Raw genomic sequence first — 16,470 nt, forward strand, 5'->3', positions numbered from 1 at the left:
AAAATAATTATAGTCATTCTTGAAATACCCAGAGAGGCTGGGTGAGAATTCAGAATGCTTACGTGTGAGGAAGCAAAGTGGCATGGCTAATTTTAGGGCAGAAAGTCTCTTTTCCTTGTCCTATCCCCTAACCTCAGTAAGCAATATTTTCAGCAAGTCAAGTGCAAACAATACATAAGCAGATGAAATAAATAAAATGAGATGAAGTGGATGGTTTGGATTTTGGCGGGCAGCAATATACCCATTCTACATTTTTAACAATTTTGTGCTAAGGCCAGGGTGTAAACCAAAGAATAGCAAGATACTTCAAGCATGAGAATTGGTACTTCTGTAAAGAGAGAAGGATGACTGAGAAAAGTGTCTAGAAATGGCATCCAAAAAGGCTTACGTCACTTCCATTTTCATTCAGTGTATTTTCTTCCTCACAATCATTAAGAAGCTAAAGAATATTTCTTGGCATAAAGTATTTTCCTTTGTTTGAGACGTGTCCATCTTTTTCTATCTTTCTGCTTTTTCTGTTTCCACAAAAAATTGGATCTCAGGGGCACTGAGTTGTAAATAATTTTTCAAGTCTTAATATGGTATCATTGTCAGTCTATTTTCTGTTTGATTTTACTCCCCTCTCCTTTTTTTTCCAATTCCTTTCATTCCCCTCCTCAAAAGTATCATTTTAGTGTTTTACATGTATCATATATATGTATATATAAACATATATTGTAACCATATAAAACATGTTATATAAATATATAACATATAAATGTTTTAAACATGTATATATAAGTATCTATATATGTCTATCTATATGAATCTCCTTCAAAATATGGAGTTTTGGGGGGTATATATGTATGCACTTTTAGTTTACATAAGCAGAATAGTGCTATGTATCTCACTCTTTTTTTCTTACTCTTTTCAGTCAACATCGTGGGGTTTTTTTTTTTAAACCCCACATTTGTTTATTATTTATTTTGGCTGTGTTGGGTCTTCGTTTCTGTGCGAGGGCTTTCTCTAGTTGTGGCAAGCGGGGTCCACTCTTCATCGCAGTGTGTGGGCCTCTCACTATCGCGGCCTCTCTTATTGCAGAGCACAGGCTTGAGACGCGCAGGCTCAGTAGTTGTGGCTCACGGGCCTAGTTGTTCGGTGGCATGTGGTATCTTCCCAGACCAGGGCTCGAACCCGTGTCCCTTGCACTGGCAGGCAGATTCTCAACCACTGCGCCACCAGGGAAGCCCAACATCGTGTTTTTAAAAAAAATTGTCCATGTGTCTCAGCCTGGGTTCTCCTGAAGAACCTGAGAGAAAATGTTCTGTGCAGATGGTTTATTTGAGAATGATCCCAGAGTGCTGATGTCAGGGATGTAAAGAGTGAGTGAAGAAAGAAAGTCCAATACATAAACCTGTTATATGGTCGCTTCCACTGACCCTATGATGTGCCCGTGATCCCTTAGAACCTTCTTAGAAATTGTATGAAATGCATCTCAGCATTTTCTGCCCAGAGGATCAAAGTAGGAAGCATGTGTTTATCCACTGGCTTTTGTCTTTCACTGGCCAACTGGGGTCTCACAGGCACTAATTTCTCTATACTTTTCAGTTGACCTTGGAGTATTCCTGCAGGCACCCCATACCACAGCTTCAGAGAAGCCCCAAGTAAGGACAGTGCTTTGTTGTATGCATCAAGGTCAGGAACCATCAGGTTGCATCCGGGCAAATCTCTTTGAAGTGCAAAAGTGGTTGCCATGGCAATGACCTGGAGTTCTTCTTGGTGAGACTTACAAAATAGGGAGGAATCCCCCAGAGGTGTCTGATACACCAGGCTACTGAATGGACATCTGTTACTATTTGGACCACTTTCTATTTCATTGTTGGCATATACCACATTTATGGAATCTCCTTATTTTACCTGTAACCTCTAAGGCCACGACTGGAGTGAACATCCTCACACATAATAATGACCCTAGACTTAGGCACAGGGACTTCTATCCTGGGTGCCAGGCTTTAGGCAGTACTGTGCTTTGGAGAGCCTTTCTTGAAGTGTTCTGAGTACCTCTATGGTGCCTGGGACAGGCCAGGCTGGCAGTGCCATTTGGGTGGTGCCCTGAGCCTGGACAGTGAGCATGTAGGGTTGAGCAGTTGCCCTGTGGAGCTCCATTACTCATGTTGATAGGTCTACCCAAATCCTGTGGCCCAGGTTCCATGAGACTGGGTTGCCAGAATGGTGTTGACACACTAATTTTTGAAGATTCTCTAAGGTGACAGAGGTGATGGTGCCCATCCTTTATCTTCTCTGCCATACCCAGCTCTCCCCTCCCCCACTTCTGGCATCCAGATGGGTCACTCTACTTCCTCCACAGGCTCTGCATGGAAGCCAGTCCTCCATGGTTGGCTGGCCCCATCTCCTCCAAGAGCTTTGGAAATCTAAACTCTTGGTTCACAATTCTAACAAGCCCTTCCTATCTACATCTTCTCTTGCCTGCATCTAATTTGATGGCATCATGCTCTCTGGTCTTAAGCAGTGACAGATGAAGGCTGAACATTCCTTGAGAAAATGGTACCGGTATAAAATCCCAAAAGTGAAATTTAACATGAAAAGAGAACAAATTATCATTCATACTGTCCTGCATAATCTGGGTAAGACTTGCATTTGCGGCCATTATCAATGAAGTAGAATTATAATGTTTGAGATAGTCTTTGGAATTCAGTATTCATGGAGAGCAGAATGAATAATTATGTACCCAGCATTAAATAATTAAAATTGTATAACTGCAGAGACAAGAAGGTATTTTTTGTTAAAGTTCCAAATAGCCATGGAATTGTGAGTAGCAACTATGTTATCCCTTTTTCTGTGGTAGGAGATAAGAAATTGGCCAGAAACAGCATGTTGGACAATAAAGAACATGAAGAGAATACTGTTGGATCTGACCAAGAAGAGATGGTACTTGGACACCATGAAGAGTATTCACATGCACTAATTAGACAATAAACAAATATTTCAACACCCCTTCTCTACCCATTATTCTAAATAATCAATTAACCACTATACCTCACATGGGTTCCTTAATTTTTAAAATATATTTTTCTCCTCAAATTATATATACAGATCAGGGTTCTGCCAAAAATATTTGTATGAGTCCCCCATACACTAAGAGTAGTCCTGTTTGTACATGTTTTTGATTTTCTCTGGTGCCTACTTAGGAGAGGGATTGCTAAATTGTAGCACATGCATGCACCTGATGGTTTTCTAGAATGGCCACATCATTCTAAACTCCTGTCAGCTATGCTTGTGGTTCTACAACATCTTCACCATTATTTATCACCTGCTATTTATATTTTTACTAGGATAATTGGTTTAAAATGATAGCTCATGGTTCTAAGTTGTGATTTGTTGATTACTACTACAGTAAAGCATCTCTTTTAATAATTCATCTCATTTAATAATGGCCTGCACTCCAGGCCATTTGGCATAGGATGTAAACTCTCTTTTCTTCTGCTACATTCTCCCAGTAGGAAGTAGCCTCACCCACAACCATTGATCTGATCACCATCATGATTCAGGATTTTACCAACTCTATACCTCCAGATCTTTCTTTTGGGTTCTACACTCAAGTAGCTTACTGACTGCTTAACATTTTCATCTACATAGCTCACAGGAACTTTAAAACTCAAAAAAGCCAAAACAGAACTAATGATCATTCCTCTCCAAACCTACTTCTGCAGGTTCCCCGTTTGGTAATCCAATCATCACCTACGTAGTGATTCAAGCCAGAGACTGGTATATTCACATTTAATCAATAGTAAAGTCCTGTTGAGTATATTGCTTAAATATCTTTTGAAGCAGCATGGCTTTCTCCATTTCCACTTTTCTGACCTATTCTAAGAAACCATCAACCTTCCTCTCCCATATTATCTCAGAAGTTTACTGAATGGTCTTTCTACCTCCAGTCCTGCTCCCTGCCAAACCATTTTCCATTCTAGCCAGCGTGACCTGTTAAAAGTGAAAATCTATTCATTTAACCTCTCTGTCTAAAATCCTTGAATAGCCTCCTTCCATATCATTTATAACAAAGTCCCATGGACTCAATGAATCCTGTAAGACCATGGGTTTTTCTGGGTCAGCCTCATCTCATGCTACTCTTTTCCTCACCTCCTGCACTCCAGCTTGCAAACACAATGTTCCTCCTTAGAATCTAGGTAAATACTCTTAGCTCTACCTTGAGTGACTTCCTCCCTGTGATGGATTAAATATGCCATATTTTTCTTCTCCTTCCTCCCTTTTAGAGGCAGAATTGAAACTGTGCTAGCATATAAATACTTTGAACAATCTGAGGTAGCTCTGGGTCTAAACCTTAAAACCTGGTTACTTTTACTTCTTTGTGGTTTTTGTGAGTCTTGAGTTGCCATCTAAGAAGTTAGACTTTATGGAGAGAACATACGGAAAGGCCACATAAAGAATCAAGACTCTGCAACTCCATGGAAAGAGAGAGAAACCCAGCCGTCCTAGTGGACGCCAGCCTTCAAAACATCCACTACCTAAGTGACAGACAGCTTAGATATTCCAGCCTTATAGAGACCATTACTGGAGTACCAACTGACATCACATGGAATGGAAGAATTACCCACCTGAGCAGTCAGTCACACAATCATGAAAGATACTTTTGTTAAAAAATGATTACTTCTGTGAAACTACCAAGTGTTGAAGTGGTTTGTTAGGCAGCAAATAGAGTTGCCTTGTCAGAAGCAAGGAGTATTATGACAATGATTAAGGTATTCTGTAAATGCACAGATAGTGATTTTGGCAGAAACATTTCCAGCAGGTAAGGCAAATCCATTTCTAGAGTAAGTGACTATTCCAGTGAGAGTAAACAACTTCCTCTTTCATGATGGAAGAAGTGGTCAAGAATAATCTTCCTGCCTTAAGTGGCTGGCTGGTGACCACCAGGTACCATAACAGACATATGCTGGCTAAAGAAGATCCTGTGAGTTGATCAATGTCTTCCCTATAAAAATGTATTAACTGAATCTACATTTCTGCTGTAAAATGAGAAATATAAACACCCTTAGAACATGGCATTTTAGAAGTATAAGTGAAATCTAGTAGATTGTTCTAAAGCCTGAACATCTCATTTAAATAAGCAAACATTTAACCTCCACATTAGACATTTAAACAGGGCCCCAATAAATCAATTTCCTCATTTGTTTTGTATGTCATTAAAGTATTCAGCTATAATCTGGCATACATACTTTTGGGATGCCTGGTTACAGAGATTTCTGAACTGTTAAATAAATAAGAGGGTCAACTTATATTCTAAATTCAGCCTTTCAGAATTCTTTTATTTTCAGAGTTTTGCTTGAGCAGGAAATTCTTTTACCCCCTTTCATATGGAAATTATTTCCACAATATGCACCATCAATATTCATCAAGTATCACACCAATTAACAAACCGTGAATAATCTGTAACAAAAATTTAATGCATGAAAACCCACAAACATCTAGGTGGCTGTTAATAAGGCTATGTTTGAGGTAATCACATACAAATTTAATTTTAAATATACTTCCCTAAAGGAAGGGGTATCAGTATTAATTTAAGAATTTAATTTGTATGTTGTTTTAATAAAATGTCTTTCAAGGAATGTGGAAAAACATCATGCCAGGAACTTTGCTTATCAACCCAACATTGAATTTTCTTTTATGGAATGGAAATAAACTATTCCCTTTATGTAACTTTATATAACTCCTTTGTGAAGTTAACATAACCCTATAGTATCTTAGTATGAGACAAGTAACACAAATTCTTTGAATATATGCTTCATAAAATGATTAATTTTGAGATTAGTAGTAAAAGGGCATTTTATTTTCAGTTTTAAGGAATATTAAAGTACAGTCAAGTCACTTTGAGATTGATCATTTCTAGAAGTGAGGTTACAGTGATTTTCAAATTTATATACAGTCTAATCAGCTTTCCAAACTTAGTGTTTCAAACTGGCAACTATTAATACAGATAATTTTTGTCTTTTCTTGTCTGAACTCGATGACATAGGAAGAAGGAATGGCAACATCTCCTAAACAATGAGAATACCCAGGTCCAGATTTACATAACTTTCCAAACAACTAGTGAAATTTCTGAATGCAAAGCTAGGACTAGATTATGTTTCCTTATCCTTACTATTTTTCTTTACCCTCTCATTAAAAGAATAAAGTAAAGCCAATAAAAGCGGAGGAGATGAAATTATGAAGATACAAGCAAAAGTTAATTACGTTGAAAATAAAGATATAATAGAAAGGATCAACATGAAAGCTAATTTTTACAGACTAATAAAGTAGGTAAATCTTTGGCATGACAAACCAAGGATCAAATAACAACACAGATAAAGTATATTAGAAATGTAAAGGAGGATTAATTATAGCTAGTATTGATGACAGAAGTTTTAAATATTGCAAGAGAAAATTAAAAAAAAATCCTCATGACAAATTTGAAAATAAACAAAAATTGCCATTTCCTAGAAAATATAATTTACCAAAGCATACTGAAGACACAGAAAACCTGAAGAGATGTCTCATGATTAAAGATGGTCAACCTGTAGATAATAATTTACCCTTCAAAAACAAACAAAAAAATCAATGAAAACAGTATAGGTCCATATGACTTTTTAGACATCTTCTACCAAATACTGAAGGGAGAGATAATTCCAATATTGCGTAAATTCCCAAGAGTAGGGGGAAAAGGGGGGAGACCACGACTTCAACTCATTTTATATAGCTAGTTAACTTAGCAAAATAAGGTATGTATGAAGAAAGAAAATGACATTCCAGTAATATCATTCATGAACACAGATAGAAAAATCCCAAGTAATTACTGGCAAGCCAAATCCTGCAATGTATATTTGGAAATATCAATTAGCTATTTTTTAATCTTTTCAGAGATTCTTTGTCTTTTCCCTAGAGCATTAAGTCCATTTGCATTTATTTGACTTCTGATTTATTTCTACAATTGTATTAAATAGTTCCTACTTGTCCTGATTTCCCGCCCCTTTTTCGTTCTTCCTTTCTTGTGTTCTGACTGAATTTTTTTTCTTTTCTATGGTTTTCTATTTACTTATCCCTTTATTTTTCTTTTCCTTCTCACCTTTTCTTTCTTGTTCTCTTACTGATTATGTCAATTTTCTTCTTTGATTTCCCTTCCTTTATGTATCTGGAAGTTGGAGGCTATGATTTTCTACAAATTGTTAGCATAGTCTAAATTATATAGGTATCTTTACTCCCCTCCCAACTAGTTCAAGGACTTTAGAAAGCTGTAGCTCCAATCGACCCCCCTTGTAATTTACATAATGTTGTGATCTGGTATTTTAGTTATCTCCTGTCTTTTTAAATATTTTTCTTTCAAAGATTTACTGTTTGATATAGTCAATGTTTGTTTTGAATTCTCTAAACATTTTTCAACATCTTTGTTCAACATTCTTTTTTACTTTAGACTTTCCACCTGAAATCATTTTCTTTGTGCCTAAGGTGTTTCCTGTATGATTTCAGACCCTTTACTGAAGCTGAAGGTCTGTTGATAGTAAATACCTCTCAGTTTTTGTTGAAATTTGTTTCACTCTCATAATAGAAAGATATAGGCAGACCTTGGAGATATTGCGCGTTTGGTTCCACAGCACCTCAATAAAGCAAATATCACAATAAAGCAAATCCTTCCTGCCTGGATTTTGTTTGGATTCTATGATTTCAAGATTGGTGAATCTCATCAATTCTAGGCAAATTCTTAGCTACTATATTTTAGAAATTGCTTTGTCCCCCTTCTCTTTTAAATTTTCTCTGGCACACTGATTATATATTTTTTTAATTCTGACTTTTTGTGTTTTAACCTTTTTTTCTTACTTTTCCATCTCTTTGTTTTCCTAGATTTTTTTTTTTAGCCATTACTCCTTTTGGGTTATGTCCTTCAGCTTACTAATTCTTTTGTCATATATGTTTATCAGGAATTTAATCCAGCCACTGAGATTTTACATTTTATTTTTTTACTCCTCAGAGTTTCATTTGCTGCTTTTAAAGTAGCTTCATAATCTTCTATAGATTCTATTTTTTCAGTCATATTTCCAGCTTTTCTGTTATATTTTTATATGTATAAATATAGTTATAACTACATATACCTTTAGTTTTTCAAAATATTTTGTTTCTGAATGGTTGTTGAAATTTCTGGATATATTCTATATATCATTTATTTTTCTATTATACTTTATGTTTCCAGGAAATGGGCTATATTCTAGGAAAATTATGTGATATTCTAGTTCATTGATTGGTTTTATTACTGTTTCTTCTCAACAATTCAATTCAACTGAGATTTTTATTTTGTAAACATGTATAAATTTTCACATTTCACACAAATCTCAGAAGGATATCAGGTAAACTTATCGTGGGGTATTCAGTTTGCGGTAAAAGCATGATTTTCTTGGGTGTCATTTTGTTACCCCTCTTTAATGGTATTTGTTTTCTGACTCTTGGTTACCATGTTGTATTTCTCTGTGAGATCCGCCTCACCAAGTTTAGCTGAGGTTGGCTCTGACTTCAAGAGATTGCATCTGATAAGCCTGATAGAAAGCCTGCCTTGGACGTGCAGCTCCTTCTCCCTCCTTGGAGTCTTCAGTGACCTGGGCACTGCTTTAGCTCTGCACCTGAGTCACAGCCAGTGCCTGGTCCTCTGTGGACTCATCGCCCCCTGCTCAGTCTAAATGGGTGGAGGCTGAATAAATCGATGGCTTATTGTCAGACTACAATTCCCCTTAAATTTCAACATGGTCCCTCCTGCTTCTGCTCCAGGTAACTTTGAGCTTTGAGCTTCCCTGAAACTTCTCCTAAGCTCTTTGTCTTCCTGCATGAGTTTGGATTTTTATTTTCTTCACTCTTGCTTCTCTGTGATTCTGATATCACTCCATTTCTAGTTCTTAGGAATTCCTCAGAAATCGTCTTCCACCAAGGTCTTTCCTTGTTTTCCACTGTGCTTATGACTTTATTTTCTTAAACATAATTTATTACCTGACATTTCACAGAGATTTTGGTGGGAAGAGAAATTAGGTACTAGGGTTCACTTTACCATTTTTTCTAATCTCATCTTTTGACTTTTTTTCTTTTAATTTCTAGTCTCTCATTTGTTTAAATAAAATAATCACTTTAATGACTCCATAGCATTTGATATGTTGCTGCGTTGTGGTTTATTTGAACATTCCCTACCATTTGACACCTCAACTGTTTTACTAATGTAAATACTACTAGAATGGATATACATAGAGAGATATACATTTTTACATATCCATAATTTACTTCCACAGAAACATGCTGGAAATGGAATTACTATCTAATACCCTTAAAAAAAAAATTGAGAGGGTTGTTTCTACAGTGGCCAGTGGATGTCAAATTTAAAGTTTAAGATAATGCTGTGGGGTTTTGCTCAGTCTCCTGTAAAGAGATGCAGGAGCCTCAATTTTGGGTGCTTTTGCTGTCAGCCTATCTGTAATGCTGATTAGGAACAAATGACTGATTTCACCATGCTAAGTCTAACTAAGTTTCACACTAAGAAGAAAAAGTAACACTTCTGCCAGCTGTTTCAAAAACAGCTTATGTGCTATATATAAGTAAAGACTGAAAGGAGATGTCATCACTTCTATTTTTATACTTGATTCTACTAATGCTATTTCTGCATCTATAGTTAGCAGAATATGTAACTAGAATATGTACAATCTATCAACGCATGTAAATATATATGTATGTATGTTTGTATATTATGGACTGAATGCTGCTGTCTCCCCGAAATGCATATGTTGAAGCCCTAACCTCCGATGTGGTAGTATTTGGAGATAAGGCCTTTGGGAGGTGATTAGATTTAGATAAGGTCAAAAGGGAGGGACACTCAAGATGGGATTAGTGCTCCTATGAAAAGAGAAACCAGAGAGCTTGCTCACACTCTCTTCCCACCATGTATATAGACTGTATATATAGAGTGAGAAGGTTGCTCTCTACCAGCCAGGAAGAGAGCTCTCATTAGACCTCAACTATGCTTGGACTTCCAGACTTCAGAGATGTGAGACATAAATTTCTGTGTTTAAGCCACTCAATCTATGGTATTCTTTAAAGCAGCCTGAGTTAAGACAGATTTTGGTGCTGAGAAGTGGGGTGCTGCTGTAATGAATACCAAAACATGTGGAGTTGAATAATGAACAGAGGCTGGGAGAATTTTGAGTTGCATACTAGGAATATGGATGTTAAGGGCGAGGACTCAGATGCAAGTGAGAACCATGTTATTGGAACATGGAGGAAAAATGATCCTTGTTATAAGTTGGCAAAGAACTTGACCGAACTGTGTTCTAATCTTTTATGGATGAAATTAGATATTTAGCTAAGATTTGTATGCAAAGTATCGCAAGTATGGCTTCGCTCCTCCTGATCACTTATAGTAAAATGTGAAAGGAGAGAGATGAATTGAAGAAGGAATTGTTAAGCAAAAAGGAACCAGAACTTGAAGATATCGAAATTTTCAGCTTCTCCATATTGCAAAAAAAAAAATGAGAAAGCTGGTTCTAAAGAGAATACTAAGGGTGTGGTTGAAAATGATTTGATAGGGCTTTCCTGATGGCACAGTGGTTGAGAGTCCACCTGCCGATGTAGGGGACACGGGTTCGTGCCCTGGTCCGGGAAGATCCCACATGCCGCGGAGTGGCTAGGCCCGTGAGCCATGGCCGCTGAGCCTGGCGTCTGGAGCCTGTGCTCTGCAACGGGAGAGGCCACAACAGTGAGAGGCCCGTGTACCTCAAAAAAAAAAAAAAAAAAGAAAATGATTTGATAAAGAGATCATGGTGTGACTCATGAATTTGATAAGCGAAGAATACAGATGGGGTTATACCAGCAGAGACACTGCCAGTTTGAACTAAAGTGAGGAAGAAGGTGGGACAGGATGAAGGAAGGCAATCAGACTTTGTGGAGTTTACAAGGTGGGACTGTAGGGCTATTCAGCTGTGAATGTTAGCTCTCCCTCAAGAAGGGAAGAAGGATCCCAAAGGTGATTGAGAAATCATGTGGGTTACCACTCCCACCAGAAGCACAGAGTTCACAGGCCCGGGGGTCAGCGGGGAGGGCCAAGTCTGATGCCGCCACCTTGATTTCAGGTGTGTAGACAGAAACACATGAGCCGAGCCCTGGGGGTGATGCTGCTGCCCCACTGGACCTGGAAAGCAAAGAGGATTATTCTCCAGCCCTAAGACCTAGTGGAATTTGCCTTCCTGCATTTTGGACTTGCTTGGGACCCCTCACCTCTCCCTTCTTTCCTATTTCTCTGTTTTGGAATGGGAATATCTACCCTATCATGGCCCCTTGTATTTTGGAAGCACATAACTTGTTTGCTTTCACAAGTTCACAGCCGGAGAGAAATTTAACCTCAGGATGAACTGCACCTCTTGTCTCCCCCCCGTATCTGATTTTAGATGATATCTAGATGAGACTTTGACTTTAGATGGATACTAGAATGAGCTAAGACTTTTGGGGCTGTTTGTTGGGATAGAATGAATGTATTTTGTGTATGAGAAGCATACAAATTTTGGAAGGCCAGGGGCAGAGTGTTATGGACTGAATGCTTGTGTCCCCCCCGACCCCCAAATGCCTGTGTTCAAGACCTAACCCTGAATACGATGGCATTTGGAGTTGGGGTCTTTGGGAGGTAATAGGGTTAGATGAGGTCATAAGGGTGAGACCCTCTTGATGGGATTACTGCATCTATGAGATGAAATACTAGAGAGATTTATTTCCTGTTCCTACGAAGAGGCCATTTGAGCCCACAGGAAGAGGGCAGCCACGTACGGCGAGCCAAGAGAAGGCCTTGGAACAAAACATACCTCATGGCACCTTGATCTTGGACTTCCAAGCCTCCAGGACTGTGGGAAATAAAGTTCTGTTGTTTAAGCCACCTAGTCAGTGGTATTTTGTTGTGGCAGCCCAAGCAGACTAATATAGTATGTGCGTGCACACACACACACACACAGACATACTTTTTTCTTTGACCCAAAATGGAAAGGTTCACAGATGCAACCTGATAAATTTTAATCCAAACATTGAACTTTACAAGCCAAAGATCCTTTCCTTCAGATCTCTAAGAAATCTTTGAAAAAAATGGTCTGTTTCTTCTTGATTCAGATCCTGGGCATTGGTAGCTCCAGTATTCCAAGGTTGCTACCAAATAATTTGGTCTGCATGTGACTATTCATATTATTAAATCCTTCCTGCCTTCATATGGGGCCCTTAGTAATAACTTTACATTTCTTTGGTTCTATTTTCCGTTAGTATTATGAGAAGTTTCAGAATTTTGGTGACGTAATGGCCTACTTTTTATCCTTGTCCCATGAGAATATTATCATTTGTTAAAAGATTTTTGGCTTACGTGGAAGATTTCCACATTTGCATCCAGCCCTTCTCCACTATTTTCAGAAAGTTTTTTATTTAACAGAAACAAATTGATGAATAGGTCTGTAAATATAATGATATCTCCAATCATTGTGCAGTATGTGTCACATTATACTCGGATTAGGGGAAAAAAACCACAGCACTATCCCAACAGGAAGATTTTCTTAGATGAAATCACAAGTAAAGAAGAAATGCAGCTTACAATGGGGCAGAAGATTAAGTATGGAATATATTTAGAATCCAGTTCTCAGCTGGACTCGTGCATCTGTAATGTACTAGCTATGTAACTTTGAGTGAGATTCCTAACTTTCCTGACTTTAATTTTGTGATCTTAAAATGGGAATAACAACACCATTCCTTAGGGTCATAAGGCAGATAAATACACTTTATGTGAAGTCCCTAGATGGACTCATGGCCCTTTGCTGGTCCCAAATGGCAAATTGTGCAGTGTTATTATTATTGTCATTACTCCTGTTACTACTGTCACTATTGTTTCCATCTCTACCTCCAGCCCTGGCAAAATATGGACCAATTTTTATATCTACTGCTTACGTGCTCTGAGGGTCATTAATTGCACAGGGTTTTCAGTCATATAGAATTGGGCTACTTTCTTAGTTCGTTCATATTCTGACCATGTGATTATGAAAAAACTGCTCATCCTCTCTGCATCTCAGTTTCTTCATCTGTGAAAAAGAGAACAACAGCATCTCCTTGTACATCACTGTGAGGATTGAATACAATAATGTCTGTATGTATATGTATATGAAGCACTAACAATTGTGTCTCCAAAGTAAAGGCTTTCAGTAAACTATAGTTTGTACTAGAAATGCTTAATATTATTAATTTTATGATAAATCCAAAAAGAAAAGAAAACAAGCAAGAATTTCTGGCAAAAGCCATTTAACTTCTCCTGCTTCGTCCTATACCCGTCTGTAGCACAAGATTCTCTCTCTTATACCCAAGCCCCAAATTATTTTCTTTGTTTGCTGCATAAGGGAGAGATGTTACAGGGAGGACATCAAGCAAATAATGCAACTAGACAAGGCTGTTAAAATGCACACCCCTAAACACATTTTTAAAAGAGATACTAAATAACCCATTGTCCCCAAAGAAAAGAAAAGCAAACAGATAAGATCACAACATACGCCATGAAAAAAGTCCCAAAGTGAAAAGGTAGTTATATAAAGAGCTAGTGAACAATATAAGTACTATAAATACATACAAAATTTCATCATTTGCTGTCTCACTGTTAGATGTACTCTCTCAGATTGTTCTCACGCATCTGTTCAAGACAAAGCCGCTGAGCCTCTTAAATTACAGCTCATAAAAACACACACTTTGGGTTGCAATTTTTAAAGCATTCAAATTTTATTTAAAGACAGTTTTATGTTCCTGGATTTGGAAGGCGATAACATATTTCCCATAATCAAACCACTCTTAAACATTAAAGATTTTACTGAATGTTAATTAAACCCAGAAAATATGTTGTAAAAAATTAAAATTCCAGACTCATTTAAACCACAGATATTTTAAAAGATAAAGAGGGTCTAGCAGGTGATAGTGAAAAATTAACTAGTGGGGATTTTTATTTTTGGTTTATTTTTTTATTTGCAACATCTTATTTGTAAGGACTCGGTATTGATGAATTTATCCAAGATGAGATTTCAACCCTAAGACTAGATTAGATAAGTATTGCCTGGACCATCATATCTTATATCATGAGATATTAAAAACTGTTCCTTTATAATTCTAGAGAATACTTGAGTAGTAATACTTATATACAGCAAATCTGTTCTACATTTTTCTTCATATAATCCTACCTCAAAGTTTTAACATGATATTTTCCATTTTTAATAAAGCAATTCCATTATTTTGTGTATGTTATTTTTATATACTTTAAAAATATTTAAGGGAGAAGACTGTTCTGAATTTTGTTCGGAAACCTGGTTGACAGAATAAAACTATTTGGAAATAGTGGACCACATATTATATTTTCTTCAGTAATCTATGTAAAAGTGGCATTGGTGAGGATCATAAGTCACAAATAATGAACTCCTTAGTACTGTTTGCAAGGGAACTCTCTGTTGATTGCAACAGACCACCATAAGGAAGTTGAGTCTACAAACACAATCCTACATTTTTCAATTTTTCAGGAAGAAACAAGAAATACATTAACTTTTTTTCTCCCTAAGGATTGGAAAGAAAACAGAGATGGGATATAGGAGATTGCTACTAGAAGCAGAAAAGCAGTCTTAAACATCCCTTGTCAAATGTGAATGGAGAATAACTCCAGAGATAATTAGAAATGCCAAGGATGAAAATTAATGTCTTCTTTCCAGTAAAATGCACTGTTTATATGCACTGTTTATAATCTATTGAAACCTTATATTGGCCATACATAGAAAGAACCTGATGGATTAAGACAAAGGGCACAGCCAGAAAGCTCAGAGCCTCAGGGAACATTGTAAGGAAGTCTCTGATGATCCCAGAGGATGGTCACAAGAGCACAAGTTGCATTGGCCTAAACACCCTTTTTCCAGTGATGTACTTGTGATTTTGTTCTTAAAATAACAGCATATTTTTAATGAATGAATTATAATCAGTATATAAGAAACTGATTTATATGCTATATTGCGCTTTCTCTGATATTCACATTAGTCAAAGAATTTAGATTGAGCCTCTTCAGAGCTGATGTCCTATTGTTTGGTGGCAAAACTGGGAAGTTTAGGCCAAGCGTCCAAAATAAAAACTGCTTTTGAAACCCAACATACTGAGATGGGTAACTTCTGGGTAGAGAACACTAGCATTTACTTCATTACTTTACAAACCAACACTGTTTTATTGTCAACAGAACCTGCCTGGCGAAGTAGGAGCCCACTCTGCCCCTGGAGGTGCTATGGACCTTGGTTGCCTGGGGCCCATGGGAGAGATGGGTCCATGCAGTGAGAACAGCTCTGGCCACCACTGGTACCTGGGTGGTCAGAGGCAGCATCTGGAGGGTCAGCAGGGGGCATGGGAGCCCCCGGGGAGCTGGGTCTTGGCTCCCCCTGGCTCATCTGCAGGAGGCCAGTGAGGGCGATCAGCTCAGGCCCTCTGAGCCAGGCGGTGGAGCAGCCAGAGGATGGAGTGGGGAGGACCCAGGGGGACATAATTGGGGTTGGGAGCAGCAGCTTGAGAGAGCCCATCACCTGCTGAGGGCCCTGAGACAGGTGCAGGGGAACACGCTGCCCACAGGGCAGCAGAGGGTCAGAAAGAAAGACATCTTCAGAGCATATCACTGGGAACCCTGCATCCCTGGGCACCTGCTCTCCACTCTGATGTCCTGCTAGATGGGCCTGAGGCCTCTGCCTCACGCTGCTGCCTCGTACAGAGGCCAGAATGAGGGACGGCACAAGGTCTGGCCTGAGAAGGAGGTGCCTGCCCCACAGCTGGGCCTCCGCACCAGACGAGGTCCCGCTTAAGCCTCATAGTTGGGGTCCCAGGGCGGCAGCAGGGTCATCCTTGACGGGGCCACCTCCCAGGTCATCTGGGGATAGGGGGGAACTGGGGTTCCCGGGGACCACTTGGCAGCGAGGCCTCGGGGCGACTGAGGCAGCAGCTGCTCTTTCTGGATCCAGGAAGGCCTTCGGTATCAGGGCTGAGGATTGTCCAGTGGGGATGTTCTTGGTTCCCCCAGGGATTCCTCTCCAGAGTCCCTGGCCTGGCCGGGGTCGCTGACTGCCGAGGGGCCTTGTTCCTCGGGCGCCTGCCTGCTCTTCACCCGGGCCATGCTGCCGGGGTCCCAGGGCAATATGCGGTGTCCGGGGGGAGGGCTAGGCAGGGCCCCACACTGCCCACCTCGCCCGCCTGGCCCCTCCCGGCTTCCACTTGGGCCTAGCCTCCCTCAGTGGCCCGTGCTGCCCTGCACGTCCCTGCAAGCCCAGGTTGCGGCCCACCTTGCAGGGTACTTCATTACTTTAATTATCCCCCAAACCTACAATGTCCACAATGGGGACTTTTTTTTTTAAGGCACAGCCCCAAATGTTGCTGGAAATAATA

At 39.1% G+C, this 16,470-nt stretch overlaps 1 pseudogene; it reads right to left on the reverse strand.

Moving 5' to 3' along the window:
• Positions 1-15,326: 15,326 nt before the first annotated feature.
• Positions 15,327-16,201, reverse strand: LOC116748524 (annotated as a pseudogene).
• Positions 16,202-16,470: the final 269 nt, after the last annotated feature.

Source organism: Phocoena sinus, chromosome 2 (assembly GCF_008692025.1).
Source record: "Phocoena sinus isolate mPhoSin1 chromosome 2, mPhoSin1.pri, whole genome shotgun sequence".
In the NCBI taxonomy this organism is placed as follows: Eukaryota; Metazoa; Chordata; class Mammalia; order Artiodactyla; family Phocoenidae; genus Phocoena; species Phocoena sinus.